Source organism: Motacilla alba, chromosome 8 (assembly GCF_015832195.1).
Source record: "Motacilla alba alba isolate MOTALB_02 chromosome 8, Motacilla_alba_V1.0_pri, whole genome shotgun sequence".
Lineage (NCBI taxonomy): Eukaryota > Metazoa > Chordata > Aves > Passeriformes > Motacillidae > Motacilla > Motacilla alba.
Genome location: NC_052023.1, coordinates 3,388,292 through 3,409,107, shown reverse-complemented (window position 1 = coordinate 3,409,107; position 20,816 = coordinate 3,388,292). Strand labels below are relative to the sequence as shown.

At 44.1% G+C, this 20,816-nt stretch overlaps 1 protein-coding gene and 1 long non-coding RNA gene across 7 annotated transcripts in view; both read left to right on the top strand.

The window, feature by feature from the left end:
* Window positions 1-11,054, top strand: part of LOC119703693 — a 42,914-nt gene extending 31,860 nt beyond the window's left edge. Inside the window, exons 3-4 of the long non-coding RNA XR_005257689.1 lie at window positions 10,026-10,131; window positions 10,948-11,054. This is a non-coding gene — a long non-coding RNA (uncharacterized LOC119703693). The remainder of the gene's footprint in view (window positions 1-10,025; window positions 10,132-10,947) is intronic.
* Window positions 11,055-12,331: 1,277 nt separating this feature from the next.
* FGGY (FGGY carbohydrate kinase domain containing) overlaps window positions 12,332-20,816 on the top strand; it is a 133,050-nt gene continuing 124,565 nt past the window's right edge. For 3 of the 6 annotated variants that reach the window (XM_038143840.1, XM_038143842.1, XM_038143839.1), the window contains exon 1: window positions 16,854-17,299. The gene's annotated coding sequence lies outside the window, so the exon portion shown is untranslated. Of the gene's footprint in view, window positions 12,551-16,646; window positions 16,754-16,852; window positions 17,300-20,816 lie in introns of those variants that run through there. The other 3 variants (XM_038143845.1, XM_038143844.1, XM_038143843.1) reach the window with 2 other exon arrangements.

Below are 20,816 nucleotides of genomic sequence, written 5' to 3'. Positions count from 1 at the left end.
GCTGCCATGAAATTGAAAAGTCCCAGTAAATGCTTTAATACCAGTGGATTTAGGGATTTCCTCAAGCACTTTATGGTTATGTTCCCAGCTTTGTCTGTGTTTCACTGTCAATTGTCTACTGTTCTCCCTAATCCTCCCTGGGCATTCTGGAGCTCTATCTTCCCTTCCTGCTGACAGATAAAAATTTATTGTTGCTACCTTCAATGTTCTTGACATACTGAGAGCTCGTTCCTTTCACGTAAACATAGGAATGTTTTGGTGTTTTAGTCTTGAATTCTCTAAGATAATTAATTCAGTCTATTATTCTGTTCCTCTTAGCAACCTAACATCTGAGTTTCAATTACTCTAACCTTACTGTTTAATTAGGTAAAGCTTCCTCAGCCCTTTGAAAACTGAAAGTGTTAATTACTATTGCAGCATGATTATTTTATATTTCTGAACGATTGGCATCTGGATGTTTTAACCTTCTCTTATTTCAATTGATGGAGCAGTGTCCCTTGTCATTTCCCTCCAGAAACCAGAGATGTAGACCAAAACCATCCATTGAGTAACTTCTCTAACATCATTTGACTTCTGACAGGGAGAGATTTAGTACCTTCTCCTCAGCTTTCCCCACTTTCTGCCATGGATTCTTTATAAGTGGTTGCTTAAATGGATCCCAAAAAGACTTGGGAATGGTGCCGCTGATGCATTTGCCTGCGGCAGAACCCACTGCCCTCACCACAAATGCATTCATGATGCACTGGTTTTCATTTATGCATGGAGGGACTAAAATTCCGTGCACCTTGGCTGATTCTAATTTCAGAATTCTGTCTCCTGTCCAGGAACAGAGAATGTGGAGAATTTATATCCGTAGCCCATCCTGTGCTGGGCTTTGCCAGGGGAAGGAGATCGGGCAGTTACACATCATGAAGCTCTGTGAATATTCACCCTGAAGAACTAAACCCCTCTCATAAGCCAATCTTCGTTAGGGCAACGATTTTTTTTTTTTAATCTTTGAAAGGGATGTGGACTTATTATTCAACAGTAGTCATCAAGTGATTCTGATATCTGCTCTTGTGAATCACCAGTGTTCTCCAGGACTATTACTTTTAAATGTCAGCTCTTCACATCTCTGCCTCTTATCTGCCACCTCAGCCACCACGGATTGTTTCCTAATCACCATCGGCTGACTCCCAAACCCACAAAGACTCACCGCTTCAGGAAGGGTTTTTTTTTTTTTTTGTTTTTTTTTTTTTTTCCCTGAGACTGATTTATGCAAGGAGAGTTGTGTGAACATTCACAACAAAGCCCTCCTTGAAGGCACTCCCTCCTTGCAAGTGTGTTGTGAACAAAGTGAGAGTTTGGTTGAGGTGAATGTGGTTCCTGTGCACCTTTGTGAACCTTTGTGATATGGGTGACACCAGAGTTGCAAGAGGTGTCAGTGAAAAAATATTTGAGTTTCTACTCTACACTAACTTTGAGACATGGAAAAATTATGACAGTAATAGAAAGAGGGAGTTCTTCAGATTCAATTTTCAAGAAACCATTAGAGTTTTTTTTTCCTGATATAATTCCCAATCTTTTCCTACTCATCTTTGATAATAAATATCCCTTGAGGACAGCAAATATGAATCTACTGAGAATCTTGGATGAGGGGTTTTAATGATTTCATTTAAAGTGCTGTTCATTCAGTTCTTGCAATCTGCCTGTCTCTTTCCTCAATTCCTTATGTTTTACTCAAAGAATTCTCCCTTCCAATTAAGTGAATGAAGCTTGGAATTAAGTAAAGCTGTCAGAGGAACTAAAATGAATATGACTGATTTTTATAATATAAATTGGAAGCAATTACCAGTTTTCTATCTTCATTTTTGCTTGGAAAATTTACACTTAACCCAGCAATACACCTTAATTAAAGGCCTATCTATCTGTCTATGTAACCTTCTCTTTCTAGCAAGAGTCCTGCTGGCTATATTAAATTTACTATGGTTTCATCTCTTCGTTAATAACCTTTTCGTATATTTTCAATTAAGTTTCTGGTCACATTATAGCACTGAGGTAAGAGCTCTGGCTGACCTTTAATAGGATATGGATAATAGAACATCTTTGGCTGATGTTCTCCTTTGGTAGCACAACCTTGCACTTCTACTGAAAACATCTCTGGAATTTGCAGACAGCTAAACGTGCTTCTTGCATGAAGAAATCCTATTCCAGACTGCAGTAAAACTGGATGGACATCCATCCACGTTCCCTGAGACCAGACAGTGCTGAAACAACCTCACTTTGTCTTGATTTTACGGCAAACACCAGTGGGAGATCGTGAATGGCCTTCTATGTAAGATAAAAATACTTTCCTTTGACTGATATGTTCCATATGGCAGCTCCTGCTTCTCCCCACATGAACCCACAGGACTGCACTGCGGGGTAAAGGGTGATGAGGACCACTTGTATCTGCATTCAGAGGTCAGTGCTCTGGTAGCTGGACAGAGCAGGACTGGCAATTAATGATGTAGAATGATAAGGGATGTTTGTGCTCCCTTGAAGGCCACAGGATTCCGGGGTGGGAAAGGATATATTTGATATCCAGCCAGAGTTTTGTCAATATGAATATCTGAACCAGCTGCTTTTCTTGCTGTTCTCCCATGGTTGGATTTCTCTGTTTTTCTTTAAGTCTTTGTCTTTTTTTTTTTTTTTTTAATTTATAGCTCATGATGCTCTTATGAATTTTACTGCTAGAGTATCACATATTTGTTTTTTGATAGGGGATTACCATTTTACTTCCTTGAGTATGGAAACCCCCAGCTCCTCTTCAGCTCCATTTTTTGTTCTCAAATCAGCCTTTCCCCAGTTTAGTTCACCAAATCATACAATCAGCCTCAACTGAAAGCTGGCAAAGCACTGAGGGGACACAGTAAGTTAAATCTGCCAAGGTGACATCTCTCTGTTAATTCCTGCTGATATTTCCATCTCCCTGAGTGAGTGTTCAGGACACCTCATCTGGCCTGTCCACATAAAGTAGTGTCTGAAAATCAAGGTAAATTTATCCCAGATGAGGGAGAGCTTGGTATTTCAGATGGAGAACTCAATCTGTGGCAGAGCCTAAATGGATGAAGACAGAACAGCTCTGGGATGGGCTTGGCTTAGGGGTGCCACTCCTGCACTATGTGACTCAGGCTTATTTCCACATGGGTTTGTCCCATTGTCTTGAATGCTTTGTTCAATTAATTACGGGTTGAACTTGCTGCTAAATGTGCCATATCAAAAGCTTGTGGAGCAAGATCTTCCCCAGGCAGGTGCTCGGCTTCAGCAGTGCTTTGGAAGTGGCTGAGATCCCAGATAACCGAGGTGGCCCTTGCCCTGCAGCAGCAGAATCTCCCAGTCTGGGTTTCACCCTGAGTCAGCAGCACTCATGTTCCATCACTGTGCAAACTGAAAAGGGATTCATCATCATCATCATCATCATCATCATCATCATCATCATCATCATCATCATCATCATCATCATCATCATCATCATCATCATTCTTTGTTCACCTGTCACAATACCACCTTCAGTTCTACCAGTATTTCCAGCCTGGCCCACCATTCATCAGCTTCTTCCACAATTATTTGCATCCTTCCTTCTGTGTCACAGCTTTGTTCCCTATGTGAACTCGCTGATTTTTTCCACCAGGCTGTGAATCTTTCAATATTTAGTCTCTCTTAAATACACATTTCAGCTTGTTTTCCTACAGAACTGAATTTACTTCTACACACAGCAGGTTTTGTTCCCACTCAGCTCCACACTTTCTACTTCCCTATCTGTCCTGAGAGTGTGGGATGAGGAACAATCCCTTGTTTAACATGCAAAGCATGCAAACACATGCTAAATAATTATGCAAATATTTTTCAATTGCTTTCATTGTGATTTTTATTACCATTGTTTTGGTCTCACCATGGAAAATGGAAGCCAAGGAGCTGAAGTGTCTGAGTGGGGCTGGACTAGAGCCTGAATTTCCCAATCCCTGTTCAGGCTAGAGCACGACTGTCTCCTCTCTATGTTCTCCCCTGGAAAATTCTTATTTACAGAAACAGAAGATCTGGAATTTGCATAACTTTGTAGCAGCAGTTCCTGCAGTATGCTCAAAATACTGGGTTTTTTTTTAGAAACCTGAATTCTCCTGTTGACTGATTACATGAGGTTTTCAGCCTTCAATGAAAGGTTCCACTGGTTCTTCAGGTCATTGAGAAAACCTTCACACAGATAATTCAGATTTGGAGGCTGAAAGCCTGGAGTGAACGGCATCCCTTTGGGATGTTGTGTGGGGTTCCCAGTGCCATTCACCGTGTCCCTTCTCCAGAGCCAGTCTGAGCTGCCACACGTATTTGGGTTTTCAGGCCATGCATTCCACCCAAAATGTGGTAGGTCTGTGGGAGGAAGATGGAACAGCCCAGAAATGGCATCATTTTGACACATGGAAGACAGTGATTCAGTTATTTCACAGGTACATGGACTTCTGCAAACATGGAGCTCATAAAAACCTTGACAGTGTTTGAAGAAGCAGTTTGGTGGTGTCAGACCCTCATCACTCTGCCAACTGGCCAGTTTGGTTTCCATATAAACCACAGGCTGGAGGAACAGGTGAGCACTAGATAGGCCCGAGGAAACATCCTGTCTTCTAAGGCAACTTTGTGCATGAAGCTTTAATGCAGTTTCTTGATCTGGACTTGTTCTGTGAATGAGGAAAGGACCTCAGTCTCTGCAGATGCTAATCCAGCACTTCTTGCTGACCTAACATTGACCTACATCATTTAAACCAAAGTGATGTGCAGGCGACACAGTTTCTGCTGAGAAAGTGCAGCATGTGCCAACATTTTAATATCACTCTTTTTTCTCGGCCTGTTTAATCCAGTATCTGATGTGGATGGAGGGAAGAAATGATGTACAACATATTCCTTGCACCAAAATCTCAGAAAATGAAATGTGAATGTGCGAGTACGACACAAACTCCCTTTCTGTGAACACACACTCGCAGAGTCGCTGGAGGTGCCAAGAGCACAGCGAGCCAGCCTACGGCCTGTACGTCTGTAATTTACTGAAGGGAGGGGACAGGTCTAATTTATGCACTTGGCCCTCAGACCAGGGTTTACCTCAATGCTTTTCAATGCACAAATTCTGTAAATCTTTCTGGGAGAAGAATGTCAGCTCCCGCCAGGCTCTGGACATGCCGAAAATGTCGCTCGCGCAGATGATGACTTGTGTTTAATTTGCTGTTGTGGATGGGCCTGAACCAAACTCCCTTTCTTGTTCCAAACATCTCTAAATTTAGGAGGTTTTGGCAAGCCAGTCCAGATATGAGTCAATAGTTCTCTGTGTTCCAAAGAATAAGTATTAGGCTGCAAAGGTGGGAGTCGTTATGTAAATGGGATAATATAAGGGAATATCAGTATTAATACCTTTGTTATGCTCAGAGGTAGAGGTTTGCCAAGGCTTAAGTGGACTCAGGATGAGCTGGACACATCCAATTAATATAAGTAATGTGGCTTTTCTTGAACAAATGTGACTTCTCAGTGCACATTACAGCTGCTGAGTGTTCCAGCTCTGCTGCATCTGGTCCTCAGAGGGTTACAAATGTGTATTCTAGTGCTACAGCCTGCTCTTATTTCTGCATTTGTTTGGTACTAAATAAATGGGTTCTGATTTTCAGTGCTTCTGTCAGGGAAGTAAAAAATACTGGTGTGGCTTACTGATGGATATAAAAGCCCCAGAGAAAAAAACACAGAATATGAAATTAAGAATTATGTATCCAGATGCAAAGTAAGTGTGCTGGACCTCCCATCCCTTTTCCTGATGTCACTGCTATGTTCACAAATTCTCCATCAAGTAGGTGTCTTCTAAGGCTCTTCTCAGTGAATCCTCATCTGAATTTCTTCCACGGATGCCACAATTAACACTGACCATGTTCTGCTGCTCCTCTCTCTTGTCCAGAGGGAAGCCATCCATGGGTTTATGGTGGCACTGGAGTGCTGGCCCAGGCAGGGCATGTGGAAGGCGAATTCCTTGAGCTGCGAGGTGTTTTGTCAAGTGTGCAACTCTGCTCAGTTTCAAGAAAAGAAAACAGGATTTCCTTCCACAGTCTCCTACAGCGCCCTTCATTTTCTTTAAATGTTTGTGATTGCCCCATCATCATGTACCAGTCTCACTCCAGGATGTTTCCCGAGGGACTGGGATTAACCACTGGCAGATAAAAAGAGAGAAACGCAGTGGCACGGAGGAAGATTATTCCAAACCCTCTTCTGGCTTCCCAGGCTGGCAAGACAAGCAGATCTCCCAGCTCCTCCACTGCTTTCTCTGTGGCTCACCATCATCTGCACCTCCACTCCCTCACAGGGCCCCTGACTGTAATTCTGGAGTTGTCCTTTCCCCTGCAGTGCTGCCTTGCTGCTCTGCACCACGCTGCCTGTAGCACTGTGGGAGCAGCAGGTCTGTGCCTCTTTGTGTGCTGACTGAAGTGCTGAGCGCTCTGGATTGCCCCCCTGGAAGCAGTAGGCAGAATCACGGAGCAGGCACAATGTGCCACATGAGGATCAGCTTAGCGAGCTGGATCAGTGACACTTTGCAGCAGAATAAAAACTGCTTATTCCCTTTCCCAGCTGCTCTCCCAAGCACTTTGAGCATTCATTCGCCTCAGCGCCGGGGAGATTTACGTATCTCACTTCCATTGACACGGCAGAAGGGACCCTCCTCGCTTGCAGATTTGTTCTTTTAATAGGCATCCAGCACAACTGGGAATTAAGTACATGTGTGTGTCCAACAGAGAGGAGACCAGAACCAGCTGTAGGCACAAAGAACTGCTTAGGAGGACCATTTTTTTGTGCTGATTTGGTAACTCAGGGGACAGCCAAATCTTCCTTTTTAGGAATGGGGAGAAGAGGAAAAACAGAGGACCTCATCTTCAGATTGTATTCAGAAGAGATATCAGGGACAGAACTCTCCACATGAGGTTCTCCTCTCCCTGATGGGGCAGCTGGAGAAAATAAGGTTCATCGTGGGCAAATGTGAGCTCATTGTGCCTCCAGTCAGAGCTGGCAGAGCAGCTGGGGTGTTCCGGGCTCTGAGTCAGTGATAACATCCTCGCGTGACTTCCTAATTGAAGTTAGAGATCCTAAAAGATACCGAGTGACTGTGGCACAGACTTGCTGCTCCCAGACTGAGCTCTCTTATTCTCCAAATCTCTTCCAATTGTAGATCTTATTGCTGGGACTTCATGGATTTGGGGAGAGACAGGTGAGGCCCTGTGGCCATTGTCACTACGGAGAGATGCAGGGGTGAGTCACCTGTGCCATATAATGACAACACAAGCCCAAGGAACAGATCCTCAGCGAGGTCCTTTTAGAATTAGCCACTCAAGAAGGTGAATCTTAAAGACAAAAGGAAATGGTGTTAGGAGGGAAGAAGTGGCAATGACCGGAGGCCTTAATTTGATGCCAACTGGTATCTCAGAGAAAGCAATTTCCCAGAGGATTGCCAGAGATGTGAAATGAATTGTAAGAGCTGCTTTACAGGCATTTGTGGGCACACACACCTGCTTACAGCAGGGGAAAAGACAGTGCGTAAATGTCTGGAATATTACATAAAAGCTGTCTGGTAGACTGGGCAGAGCAATTAAAATCCATCTCGCTTAAACGAACCCTGAGTGCAGGTCAAACAAATCTAATTTTTATTGTTCCTTAAGGAGATGTCTGTACAGGAGACAAAAGGGGGATGCAGCCGTCAGGTTAAAAAATCAAGATGCCTTTAAAAAATTAAATGTTCACAATAGTGCTACAGCAAGCTGGATAAATGATATATTACAGGGATGGTTTAAAACTAATTGATGACTAATGTTGTAATGCATTTGTAGCTACACTGATCTATTATATATCTTGGCCAAGCTGAAGGGACACTTCAAGGAGAAAAATTGCTAACTGTTTTAACCTGATGGAACTCGGGGAAAAAATAGTTACTTTACGAGATAAATGGAAAGGTTGTGACCTCCTAATGTACATCTGGGTCTTGCAATGCAAAATCAAATTATCATTAAACAGAATGTGATCTGTGATGGAATTAAAACAACTGCAAACCAGCACAGAAGTTTCCTCAGAGAAACACAATAGCCCAGTTTGAGCTGGGAGCAGTGGCTGCAAAGCTGCCTGGCTAAAGAACTGGTGTAACAAGTTGGGATGGAATTGTTTTGCTCTGTAATGAAAGTGGGTTTAATTGGAGAGTGCAGGAAAAATGCAAGCATCTTTGCAGTCATTTACATATGTAAGCCATTCTATAAACATTACTTAATTAGTGTATAAATCATTAACAATTTAGCCTGAGTCCTGAGTAAAGTGTGTCTCTCTGGCTCTTGCAGGGGAGACAGGAAGCCTCATTTTCCCCTCCTCATTTTTGTCATGCCTGAGGCTCATGCCTTCTGGGTTTTACCCTTACAGTTGGAATTTGGAGGAGATGTCAGTCAGGCTCTGCTTATTTTCACATCTAATTCATGCAAAAACCAGGTTTCCTCCTGAGGCAGTAAACTGGCCCAGATTTGCTTCAAAGTTTGGCCCAGGTTCAGTGAATGACTCACTTTAACTGAGGTACATCCATCTTCCTGGCTGGAACACGTGGTGGGAAGTGTTGTCAGAGAGCAGAGATCCCCTAGAACCACAGCTGAGGGCTTCAGGACCTTGCAAACCAAAAGCAGTGGCTCCTTCCTTCCCCTGCTTTCCTGTCACCCAACATTAAGGACATGGAGTGGGTGTCCCAAACATTGCTGCTCAACCCAGGGCCCCAGCGTGGGGTTTTGCAGGCTAAACACAGCAAAGGGCTGGGATAGAGTGCTGGGAGCTGAGCTGGGAGGAATTTCAGCCAGAAGCCCCCCTGGTCCTGGGATCTGTGCAAAATTCTATGGAATAAATCTGGCACTAGGTAACAGATGAAGATAACATTGTGGGTCATTGCCAAAATATGGATTACTTTGAATGGGCCATGATTAAAAGGCCAAAAATACCACTCTCAACCTCTAAACTGGTTCCTCCAATAGGAGTATGTAAAATGAAAGAGAACAAGCTAACCGGGACATCCCCCCACCAGAGGTGACACTAAGTTTCTCCTGCCTGAGAAAAAGTTAATGTAGCAAGGACATGACTAGCCTGTGATGTCATCTGAGAGCAACATATTCCTCCATGTATTCCTCCATGACAGGTTCACCTTCCAGTGGGTAGGGAAATGCCTGCAATACCAAACTGCAAATATGTTGTATACTTTGAAGGGTTTGATGTACCAAACCCCCCCAAATCTTTCGTATATTTTAATTGCTGTACATCAGACTTCCTCCTCTGCATTCACTCAGTTTTGGTTTGAAGCCCAATGCAGGCAGCAGCTTGGAAAAATAGTTTTATAGCTCAAAATGGAGCAGTTGGAGTTTTAATTTGGAAGGTCTTTCTTTTTCAGGGGGACATTACTCTTGGTTCAAAATTTGAAGTTATTCAGGTCATGGTATTGGTGCCAATGTTCAACATTGGAAACTCAGTTGCACAAGGACCACTGAGCTGACTTAGAACATTTATTTTCTCAAAGGATGGCAAACAGTCACATCCATGGCTCTGTCTGGGATTTCTTTCCTTCGTTAACATTTAAACAAAATAACTCAGACAGATAGTTTTTTATTCCAGATCAATGTGATTTTTTTAAAGCTTCATGTTGAGTAGATAATCCTCAAATGGGCTTTTTTTAAAGCAGAAAAGCATATGAAACAGCTTTAGATGAAACTCTGAGCTGTCAGTTCATTTAAAAGCAATAAAGTAAGGAGGGAAAAAACCAGAGTTAACTTGAAGCAGGGCACTTGGCATTCAAGGTGACTGTGAGAGGTGGTCACGAGGAAGGTTGCTCTCTCAGCAACCACATGTCAGGTCCTGTGCCCACTATGGAAGAGTCGTGCCCTGCACATGGATTTGCTTCTTAGCTGCTGACCCTCAGTGGCCAGGATTCCACGGAAGGAAATATGGGATAATTATCTGCAATTCTAATTTTCCAGTCCCATCTGTCCCAAGATGACGACTTCCCGGTGTTCGCTGTGGCCATGGGGATGAGGTGTCCACCAGAACACCCCAAGGCATTTCCATGACTGCAACAGACTGGAGGTAAGGAAACTGTTCTGGTGTTTGGATACACTCACAAACAATGATCCCAGCAATCCTTGGAGAGGGTGGAGTTATGTACCCAGTCACATATTCCTCCTCATTTTGGAACAATCAGATATAAAATACTCTAAAATAAGAATGCAGTTACCACTTATTTCCTTCCTCAATTTCTTATCTTGCTTTATCACAACATTCATAGCTGTAGCTGACAGAAATGGCAAATACGTTCAGTATTTCTGATTTTTGTCATGTCTTGCTTTTTATTTCACTTTCAGCTTTTTTGACTGGCCAATGACTCAAAAAGTTAATTAAAGCCATGATAGTTTTATCACAGCTTTGGAAAGACAAGTCTCAAAATCCAAAAGTTACCAAAGCAGAATGGGACTTTAAAGAATGCTTGAAGCAGGTTCATTCTGTTTCTTGTGTGAACTGCAGCTGTGCCAGAGTTTTTTGTAACTCTTGTACACACATAAAAGCATATTCTACACATATTTCTGTCTATATTTTAATTTACTGAGAGCGTTTGCTCCATTTGATTTACAGTAAGGCTTTATGGTTGTCAGATTAGTGCAAGAATACAGGTAGGAAAATTTTTCCATGTTCTTTCAGATATTATGTCAATCGTCCAAAGGAGTTTTTGATGTGATGCACTGAATATTCTGACTTATTCATAGGAGAGCTCAGCATTGGGCACATTATTTACCAGCTCACTGCTGTCACAAGCTATTGCATCCTTCTTCCCCCTTGACCCAAGCTCGATTAATCTTTCCATAGTTTTGGTTCTAGTATGGTTTTGAAACATGTTGTTTTTCCCAGGAAGCCTTAAGAACCTGAGCATCTGCTTCATCCTGTCTGGGCAGCTCAAACAACTGCAGAGGGAAGGGAATGATCTCCCCCAGACCCTTGACAGCATCACATTTCCACCCCGTCACGGTGCCCGGTACGTGCAGCGCTGGCAGGAAGAGCTGGGGAAACTCCTGTTTGCTGGGCCATGACCTGTGGAGCTGCATGATTTTAGGAAATACCAGGTTAGCTCCAGGAGCAGGGAAGTGTTACAGCTCTTTGTTCCTGCACAGAAGTTTTCAACATCAGTGAGAGCATCAGTGTGTGTATTCAGATTTCCATCTGTCATGCAAAGCATAAATCCAAAGCACTCTGTGAGATCAGTCACGCCCAGAATATTTGGAGTTACCTAAAATGTTGGCAAATTAACATCTCACATTTTTCTCCAGAGTCCTGAGTGGTGCAGATATTCTGTTAATCATATATGCAAGCTCAGGCAATACATTGAAAATAGGTTTATATAACAAAGATAAGGCAGAACAAACTGGATCCACAAATGTCTTTCTACTCACTCGGTCTATAATCATTTCATTACATTTCTTTGGGGTTTATCCAGTTTTACTGTGACCACCTACTGACAGTGTCTCTGAAAGGAAAGAAGAAAAAGCACGAAATTCTAACATGCAAGACATACAAAATAAATCCTGTGACGTTTTCTAATATGGGAATGTTCCTAAATGCCAGACTAAAACATCCCTCCAACGGTTTCTTTTACAGACTTCCCTTGTTCCAGAATCTTGGCCTGACTTAGGAGGAAACCCCATAGCTGTCCCTTAAAAGTTGAATTGCATCAGTGTGGGCAAGATGTTGGGCCAAATTCCTTAATGGTGCAATTCCATGAAAATCAGAAATCCTACACCAGAGCTGAATCTGCCCTGTGGTATAAAATGATCTCCCTGGAGGCAAGACTTTTGGAAACAGTATCATATTTTAATTCTAAACAGACAATTTGTTTTGGGTTGTATACAGAGCATGACAATCTCACTGCTACAGGAACCAGCTACATAAAAGGTGTCTTTATCCCTGTTTCTTGTGCTGTTTGGTTTATCTGTGTGTGATTTGCAGGTAGCTACATGATCCTACAAACTTCTTTTTATGTAATGGAATGAGCCCCTGTTCCGTTTAAGATTTTAAAAGATTACAGAGCTGGCGTTGGAACATTTGTACATTTTGCAATGAGTTAAGGAGAAAGGCTGCGTGTTGTTTATAATCTGGGAAGTACAGATCCCAGTTAATCTTACCCTTGGAGAACAGACAGTTATGTTTTTTTACAAATTAACAGATCCTGACTGATTGCCTCCCATGACTCTGTTCACCAGTTTTGGAATTCAAAGGGCAAAATAGGATCTGCCTTTTGTAGAAGGTGCCAGGAATGGCATCAGGACACACTGCCTGGAGGGTGGCTGAGCCTTTTCAATCCTCCCCACACCGACTGGATTTGGCACCATTGTGTGATACATCGCCACTGTAACAAAGTACTGCATGCAAGCTGGTCATAACCTATGGAAAAAGTCTTGGAAGGATGTTGCAGAAAGAAATATTTAACCTCTGTTCGCAGTTTTTCTGGAGATGCAAGGTATTGTGAAATTTGAGGAGATTTTCACAGCTTGGCTTGTGAAATTCATTTCCAGCTCGACCGATTGTGATTTTGCGATTTTGCACATCTGGATTTTGGCACAGGGCTGTGGGGGGAATGTCTCTGGCAGTTTGCCTCCCAGGACAGTGTGTTTGCTCCTGGGCAGTGAAGAGTCCAGCCCTGGCTGAGCTGTCCCCTGCCTGCCCTGCCCTGGGCACTGTCTGTTCCACAAGGGAAAGGCTGCACAGCTGGAGCTGGCCCTGACATCAGTGAGCTCAGGAATCGCTTGAATACAAATGTTAATGATAAAGTCATGTTTTTAAAATTCAAAGAGTATAAGGGATTGGCAAAAAAAGTTGTAGGGGTATCTGTACTGTATGTTCTGGGGAGCAAACAACATTTTCCCTTGCTGAAAACACTGTGTGCACAGACTACTGAGCACTCCCTCTGCCACACTGCACCAGTGGGTTGCTTTTCTGGCTTGGCATTTTGGGAGGGGGTCTTCTCCTTCTGGCAATCTTCCCAGAGGGGAACCAGTTGAGGAAACAGGACTTTAAGCCAGGATTTTTTCAGCATTCACAGCACAGAAGGAGAGTTTACAAAGGTGGCAAGAGCCATGTGCATTTTCCCTTTGTGCATCACTGTGTGACAGCAAAGTCATCCTATTTTCCCACCAGGATCACACGGGATCAAAGAACCTCCCTTTTTCTTATGGCATTGGAAGTGTGGTTTCAAAAGAAAAATCCCTGTGCTGTCTGGAATGCCCAACTGTTGGGTACCAGAGTCGGAAAACATCCTGCCTGCCACGAACGTTAGGAAAACAGAGCAGCCCTGACTCCAGTGCCAAGTGGTTTTTTGGAAGGCTGACTCCCCTGAGAATAAAGGATATTGGTGTCCAGCCAAGTGGGCAGGCAGGAACAGGCCCTGGGCAAGACACTGGAATTTTGGTGGAGCCTGAAATATTGTCTGCTTGTTTGTATCAGCTTCTGACTTTGGTATTAAAAGGTGAGCTGCCCAAAATGTGAGGAAATGGACCACAAGTTGATAAAATTGGAATTATTTTTCTAGCTATATTTAGAGGAACTTAAAACAGGGATTTCCCTTTTTGGCCACTCCAGTATCCAAGAGTAACTTAATATTTCTGTTAAAACCAGAAAAAATCCCCCAAAGGAAATTTATTTTTTTTCCTATTGTACACTCAAAAATCCCTTCTTGCGGAGAATTCATTTGGTTTTTACTTCCCCATTTCCCTGTTTAGATGAATAGTCCTAATGGCACTTCATCCAGAGTATTCCCCAGCTTCTACTTCCTATAACACTTGGGGAAGTGCTATACTTCATCAAATGAGATTAAAACCCACCCTCAGGTACTTGTATGAACTGCCTGAGCAAACAGGCAAGCAGGAACTTTATTAAATATTTTTTCCCTTTCATTTTGACAAACATCTAAGTGTAATTTTGGGGTGTTCAGAGGTCCATTGCTGCTCGACATTCACCAGAAGTCGGGATGTTGGGGCAAAACTTGCAGCCACTGAGCTCAAGAGACGTTTTTGTGTTGATTTCAACAGAGCAGGGCTGGGTCTTTATTTCCTCGACAAGGGTGGAAAATGTTCATTCCGCCTCTTTCCCCTGCACACACATTTTTTCTTTTCTTTACAGAAGGAGTCATTTGTCTTTATCTCACCATTCACCTCTCTCTCTGATTGCAGTTAATGGAATTGTCACCTTTATGGACTCATGCTCCATTTCTCAACCTGTCTGGACTTTGGCCTCCAAAGGTTACCACAGCTAGTGAAGTAATATGATTGAGTCTTTTCCGACAGATTTATGCAAGATTTCTTCTCCAGCAAGTGTCACATCTAGTCTAGTTCTGCAAAAGAGAATATTTCAAAGATGCCAACTGTCATCTAAACCCACTAAATTGTTCTGTGGGGTTGAGAGGACTGAGGGCCATCTCGGGCAATGCTGATTTACACTACCTGGAGCTGTATCCCCACTGCTTGAAATATGGACTCTGTTTAATCACAAAAAAAAAGAACATCCCTGTCTCCCAGAAAGCACATTTAAAATGGAATTTTCATTAGTTACTCTGTAATGAAAAGGCAAAAGGGTGTATTTTAAGTGAATCTGCCCAGAATCTTGGAAGAAGGGGGAGGTTATTTGATGGAAAACTACAACAGCCACATGCTAAACAGGAAAAATTGGTCTTGAGTTCCATTTAAGGCACATACATCCACAGAATATTTTCAAATTTACAGAAAGATTTTTGAATTATAGAGGATTCACTGCATATGTATGTGTTCCTCCTGCATTTGATACAAAGCACAAATTAATCATCATTATTCTGCACTAATACAACACCTCTTAACCTTCAGCTTTCAGAATATTTCAAAGGAGCAATGAATTAATCCTCATGTGGCTTGGGAATATGTGATAATCTAAACTTGGATTCTTTTATAAAAAGCATTTTCAGGTCTTTGATTTTGGAAGTTGTAAACTTATAATTGTTCTTGAAAATATCTTTCTTTGTCACTCACTTGAAAAGAAACCATGTGAGTACTAGAGAAGTGAGATGAAATGGAAAAATGTATTAAGCAATAGTTAATAGATTTGTCTGTACTTATTTTCATTATTTATTGGAGCAAAAAACCTGGGTAAATCGAGGTGCTAATGTGATATAAGTGTAAAAAAGGCAAATTTGATGCCTGTCTGTAACTAAAAGAGTGCAGGGGGAATTATTATTGCTGCTGTACAAGTCTCTTGCAAGCCATCATTTAAACATTATGCAGTATGTCAGACTGATCACTCATGCTCAGAAAAGATGAATTCTGACTGACAGAAGTGAAGGAAAAACTATAAGATAGTCCACAACTTGTTGTTATGAGAGAAAATAAATTATCAATATTTAACTTGGCAAAACAAATAAGGGACTTCAATGGTGTCTACAAATACATTGTAGGAGGAGAACAAGTATTATACTAAAAGAAACTGTCAGTGTATGACTATGCGGAGGGCAGAAATAAATTTGTTTTTAATGAACAGAGGAATGGTATTCTGGAACAGAATCAGGTCCATTTCTCTGGGCTTCATTTTACTGCTTTTCAGTTGAACAGAACATTTGGGTACCTCCCCAGTCACGGTGCCTTGTTTTAGGCCACGGAGCTAATGTGAAACAGCTCGTTTGTGTCTCTGAACTTCACACTTTCCCTGCATGGAGCACTTCCCCGGCCAGAGTGGTGGCCCTGCTCTGGGATTTGTCCCCACGGGCCAGGTCTGACTCAGACTGGGATGTGCACATCTCAGAAAACAGAAATTTAAATCTCACTACACCGCAGACCTCCTGGGGAGCAAAGCAGAGCATGAGGGCACACATTCACACCATGCTGTAAGAGGACTTGGAATTACAGTCAGGAGGGGGTATTTTATTTTCTAACCTACCTATTCAAAGCAAAACGTTTGGACTAATGAAGAAGCCCCCAAACACTACAGTTTGGGTCGAATGTCCTTTCTAAGCCAGCCCAGACACAAGGTATTCCCAACGGAAAAATCAATTTTCACCCAGATTTCAGTTTGGTATAAGCAGTGTTTTCCATCAGAAAATCATCCCAACGGAAAATTCCTAACTGGTTCTAGTACAAAGTGACTAGCAAAGCTCTCAAAATGATTCAGTGGCAAGGCTGGAATGAGAACCCACAGCTCCTGACCACGAACCCTGTGCTCTAACCACGAGACAAACACTCATCTTTCCCTGAGCAAGGTTGTTCCTGCAGCATTTCTGCTCTGGCCGAAGTGGGAATACTCTGGAAATGTTGCAAGAGAACTATTTTTTTGCTGCAAGATTTCCTGTTGTAGAATATCTGGGGGGTAACGGGAAAAATCCCTGGTGGCTCCCTGGGGCCAGAAGTGTTTGGACATGATGGGAATGTGAGGGCTGCCATCTGCTCCTCCCTGCGTGGGTTGAGGAGGGTCAGGCAGGGGTGTGGTGGGATCTGCTCCCAAACCATGGAGCGCTCAGCCATGGCTGGGCCACGGGTTGGACTCGATGATCTGGAGGTCTTTTCCAACCTCATTGATTCTGTGATTTCTCTGTTTTCCAGGGATGCATTTGAGGGCACCCCACCACCCCATCCTCTCTCCGTTTTAAGCAGACCTTAACTAAACCCAGGGTTTTCTTCCTCACATCAGCCACTCTCCAGCTTTTCAGGTAAAACTCAGAGCGACCCCATGCAGAAAACCAAACTCATGGCTTGCAGCCCTGTTTTACTCATTTAAGGAGTATTTAAAGAGGCTCAGGCTGAGAGATGTCCTGAGCCCTGACATTCTCTCCTGTTTATTTATTCTTCTATATGTTTCTACATAGTTATTTGCCTGTTTTTATATATTTATTCTCCTATACTGTATACGTTCCTCTCAGCGCTCTCCACGTGGCTTCTTGCACCGTTTCTGCGACTCCCGATATTTCACAGCCGTCTACGCGCCAGCGGGGCTGTAAAATCAGATTTATCATCCGTTCACAAACCGCGCCAAGCCCCCGCCTTGTTCCCGGTTCAGACCCGGGCGAAAGGCGATTCCCGGCCCGAGCCGCCGCTGCCCTCAGCCCCCGGCGGCGCCGCCGCTTCCCCCGCCCGCCCCTTCCCGGCGCAGGCGCGGCCGGCCCGGCACGGGGGAGCCCGGCGGCCTTCCCGGCAGCGGCGGGTTCAGGGGACGTCCCCGCCGGGGTGTGCAGGCCCGGGCAGTGCCGGGGGCACAAGTAAGTGATGGCTGCAGAGTAAGTGACGGCGCTGGCCGGGCCACGGCGGCCCCCGGCCCTCAGCGCGGGGAGGGGAGGGGAGCGCAGCGCGCGCTGCCTCAGCGCGGCTCCCGCCCCTCTCCTTGCCCCTGCCCCCGTTCCTGCCCCTTCTCCGCCGTGACCCCGGAGCGTTCCGTCCTCCTCCGTTAGGGCTCGGATCCTGCTGCTCTGAAAGGAGGTCTCGCGTTCGTGTTGTTGTTTAATCACCAGCGCCGCCTCCTTCCCCAGGGAGCCCCTCGCCGCAGCCGCGGGCCCCGTGCGGCGCGCCCCGGCCGTGCGTGGGCTGAGGGCTCGCATCGCCCCAGACCAGCTCAGAGCCTGCTTTTCCTGCAGCCGATGGGATTTACGGCCTCCTGGCTGTCCCGAGTTGTCTCCTCCTGACGTTTCTGTACAGCACGGCCATATGTAACTCCCCAGTGGGAGCGGGGCTGCCCTTCACAGCCCCCACTGCGGTGCCCAGTGCCCGGGGTGGCGTTTGGTGCAGTCCAGGGTGGGCACACGGATCCTCCCAGTGCCTCCTGTGCTGCTGGATCACCTTTATCCCAGCGCCATCCCATGTGCTTCAAATACAGCTTCCTGGTGAGGGGAAAAAGGAAAGGCACACGCTGATTTTCTTCATGATGCCGAGTGACAGGATGCGAGGGAATGGCCTGAACCTGTGTCAGGGGAGGTTGAGGTTGGATAGGAGAAAAAGGTTCTCCCCCAGAGGGTGACTGGGCACTGGAACAGGCTCCCCTGGAAGGGTCACAGAACCAAACCTTCCAGAGCTCAAGGGAACATTTGGACCATGCTCTTATGCACATGGTGTGACTCTTGGGGTTCTCTGCAGGTCCAGGACTTGGACTCGATGATCCTTGAGTATCCTTTCCCAGCTCAGCTTTTCCTGTGATTCTATGAAAGGGCAGCGCTCAGGTGACCTGACCTGGGCAGGTGGGACATGCACATCACTCACACACTTGCCTAGTCCTCCATATCCCTAGGAGATTTCCATAAATGTAGTCTCCGGTCTCATCTCTCTCGCCCTGGTGTCCTGCTGCCACCACTGCCTCCCTCGTCCTCGTGCAGCTCCGCTTTCTGGCACCTTCACAGCCTTGTCTCCTTGTCATGCCCCTGTGATCCCAAGCAGCTCCTGGGCTGGCACAGAGCACACCCCGGGAACCTGCTGGAATTTACTCGTGCTTGGCTCCGGAGCTGCCAACACGGCCGTGTTCCTCACTGGTGCCAGGCTCTGCCCCGGTGAGGAACCGGTAACTTGGCAGATTCCTTCTCTGCTGAGGTGCCTGGGATTTGTTAGGAAGTTTAATAAACTTAGCACCAGTGCTCTTCTCTGGAGAGCACTTACGAAACAAATTCCAGGGAAGTAGAGGAAAGGGCTCGGTCATCTCGGAGGTTTATAGAAAGTAATAAGCAGACACATTGTTGGGAAGGTGGTCTTGTATTTAATTCCCTTGTGTTTCATTCCCTTGCATTTCATTCCCTTGTATTTAATTCCCTTGTATTTCATTCTTGTGTATTTCATTCTATTTTCTTATCCTGGAAGACCATTTGTTTAAGTAGTTTGGGTTAATTTTTTTTAAAGTGTACTTAGATATAATACAAAACCAACGAAATTTTAAAGGCTCTGTAATGTTAATGGTCCCTTCAGGAATGTGTATGAGCATTTGAAAAAAAAAAAAAGAGGCACTTCTTTTTTCATGGGGAGGGTGTCTGGGATAGGAGGATGAATGCAGAGAGAATTGGTTGCTTGTAGGGACAGCTGTTCCCAGCTATAAGAATCATGGCAGAAATAAATTTATACTGTCAGGAGGGACTAAATAAACTAGTTCTATGCTAGGAAGTTTTTATGTGTATTCCTAGCCACGTCTGTTACTCCATTCTGTGTTTCTCAGTTAAATTATAATTTTAAAACGTTGGTTCTTTTGAATAAATAAATAACTGGTTTTGTGCAGAATTAGTGTTTCTTTTAACCTAAGCTCATATGCAGCCCCACTTCCTCTTAAGTAGTTGTGACAGGAACTTCGGGGAGAGTGTTTTTGAAATTGCAGCCCAAATAAATGTTTAATTTTAAACTGACAGATTACTTGGGGCTGTCATTCTTCTCAGGCTTTTACTATGCAAGAGTGAACAAATCCTGTAAAATAAACCGTGGATTGGGCTTATGGACACATGTTTGCTTCTGGGCTGAGCATCTTGAAGTGGTTTGCAGCATGTCTTTAAAAATTTATTTCACTGTTGCATCTACTGCTGGCCTAAGTGCTCCAGTATCTGCCAGGAGTAATTATAGGCAGTTGGTTCAGATGTTGCTTAAATGTGTAAGCCTTGATGGGAAATGCAGTGGATTTCAGCCAGAATGCTAATTTTGATGTTTTATCATTTCATAAAACTGTGAACTCAGAACAAATTATTTTTATACTGATCTGCTGATACGTAATCACAGGGTTAGTGCCAGATTCAACTGTGATGTAGCACCGGAATCTAAAGATGGGATTAAAGTTAGAATATCAGTACTACCCTAGGTTGGATAATTTGTATCCACAGTGGCATAATGGCAATATTTACCCATGTAACCTGCACAGAAGCTCCTGGTACCAAGGCTGGTTTGCTGCAGGAATGCAGTTTAAAGCTCTGTAATTGTAATTATGCCTTTTGAATTCCATTCTCCTCCAAATTGCATTTTATGACTTGCACAGATATTTTGCAAATTCACATTATTGTGCTAGGCTGTGTTTATAGTATACTGCTTTTTTGTGGTGTGTGTTTTGTCGGTTGTTCAGGGTTTAATATTTGTTTCTCCATTTTCATCATAGCATAGAGTGAAAAAAATAAAAAAGTCACAGCACATGAATCACTTTTACAGGCAAAGAGCAGAGATTATTCTTTCTGTCCATCATGAGTAGGTTAAAGTGATAGAGACACAGGGATATGAAAGATCTTCCTTAGCATTAGATTGATAAGCTGGTGGATCCAAACACTTGGGTCCATCAGTCATTTTGGAGCCTGTTACCTCTTTTCAACTAGTCATGAAGCTGCTACAGCCAGAATTTATGTAATAATTAGATGGCATTTTTCCCCCTCCAGTCAATGTAAACAAGATAGTGTCTTCTTTCAGGGCTCCAGGCATTCTGCAGAGTCATTTGGGACACGTCTGTCTGCCAGGTCATTAGCACAGCCTTTGGGGATGTGTGCAGCTGCAGCGTCAGAGCAGGGAATGGATCTCAGGAGCGTGGTGTGCATGGCTTGTATCCACTGTCGTCACCAGGCTGGGGAAAAGAAAGGGTGCTGCTATACACCCTCCTTATTCCTTAGGTTTTCCTGCTTGGGAATGGTGTCCTGCCATTTACCGATCAACACTTCCTCTGCTGGACAAACTGGAGGTTATGGCAAGTGTTCAAAATCCTGCCATCGTGTGAGTGCACCTGTGATGTTCATGAGTGTCAGGGGTTTAGTCCTGAGCTCCTGACAATGGCTGGGAGGTTGC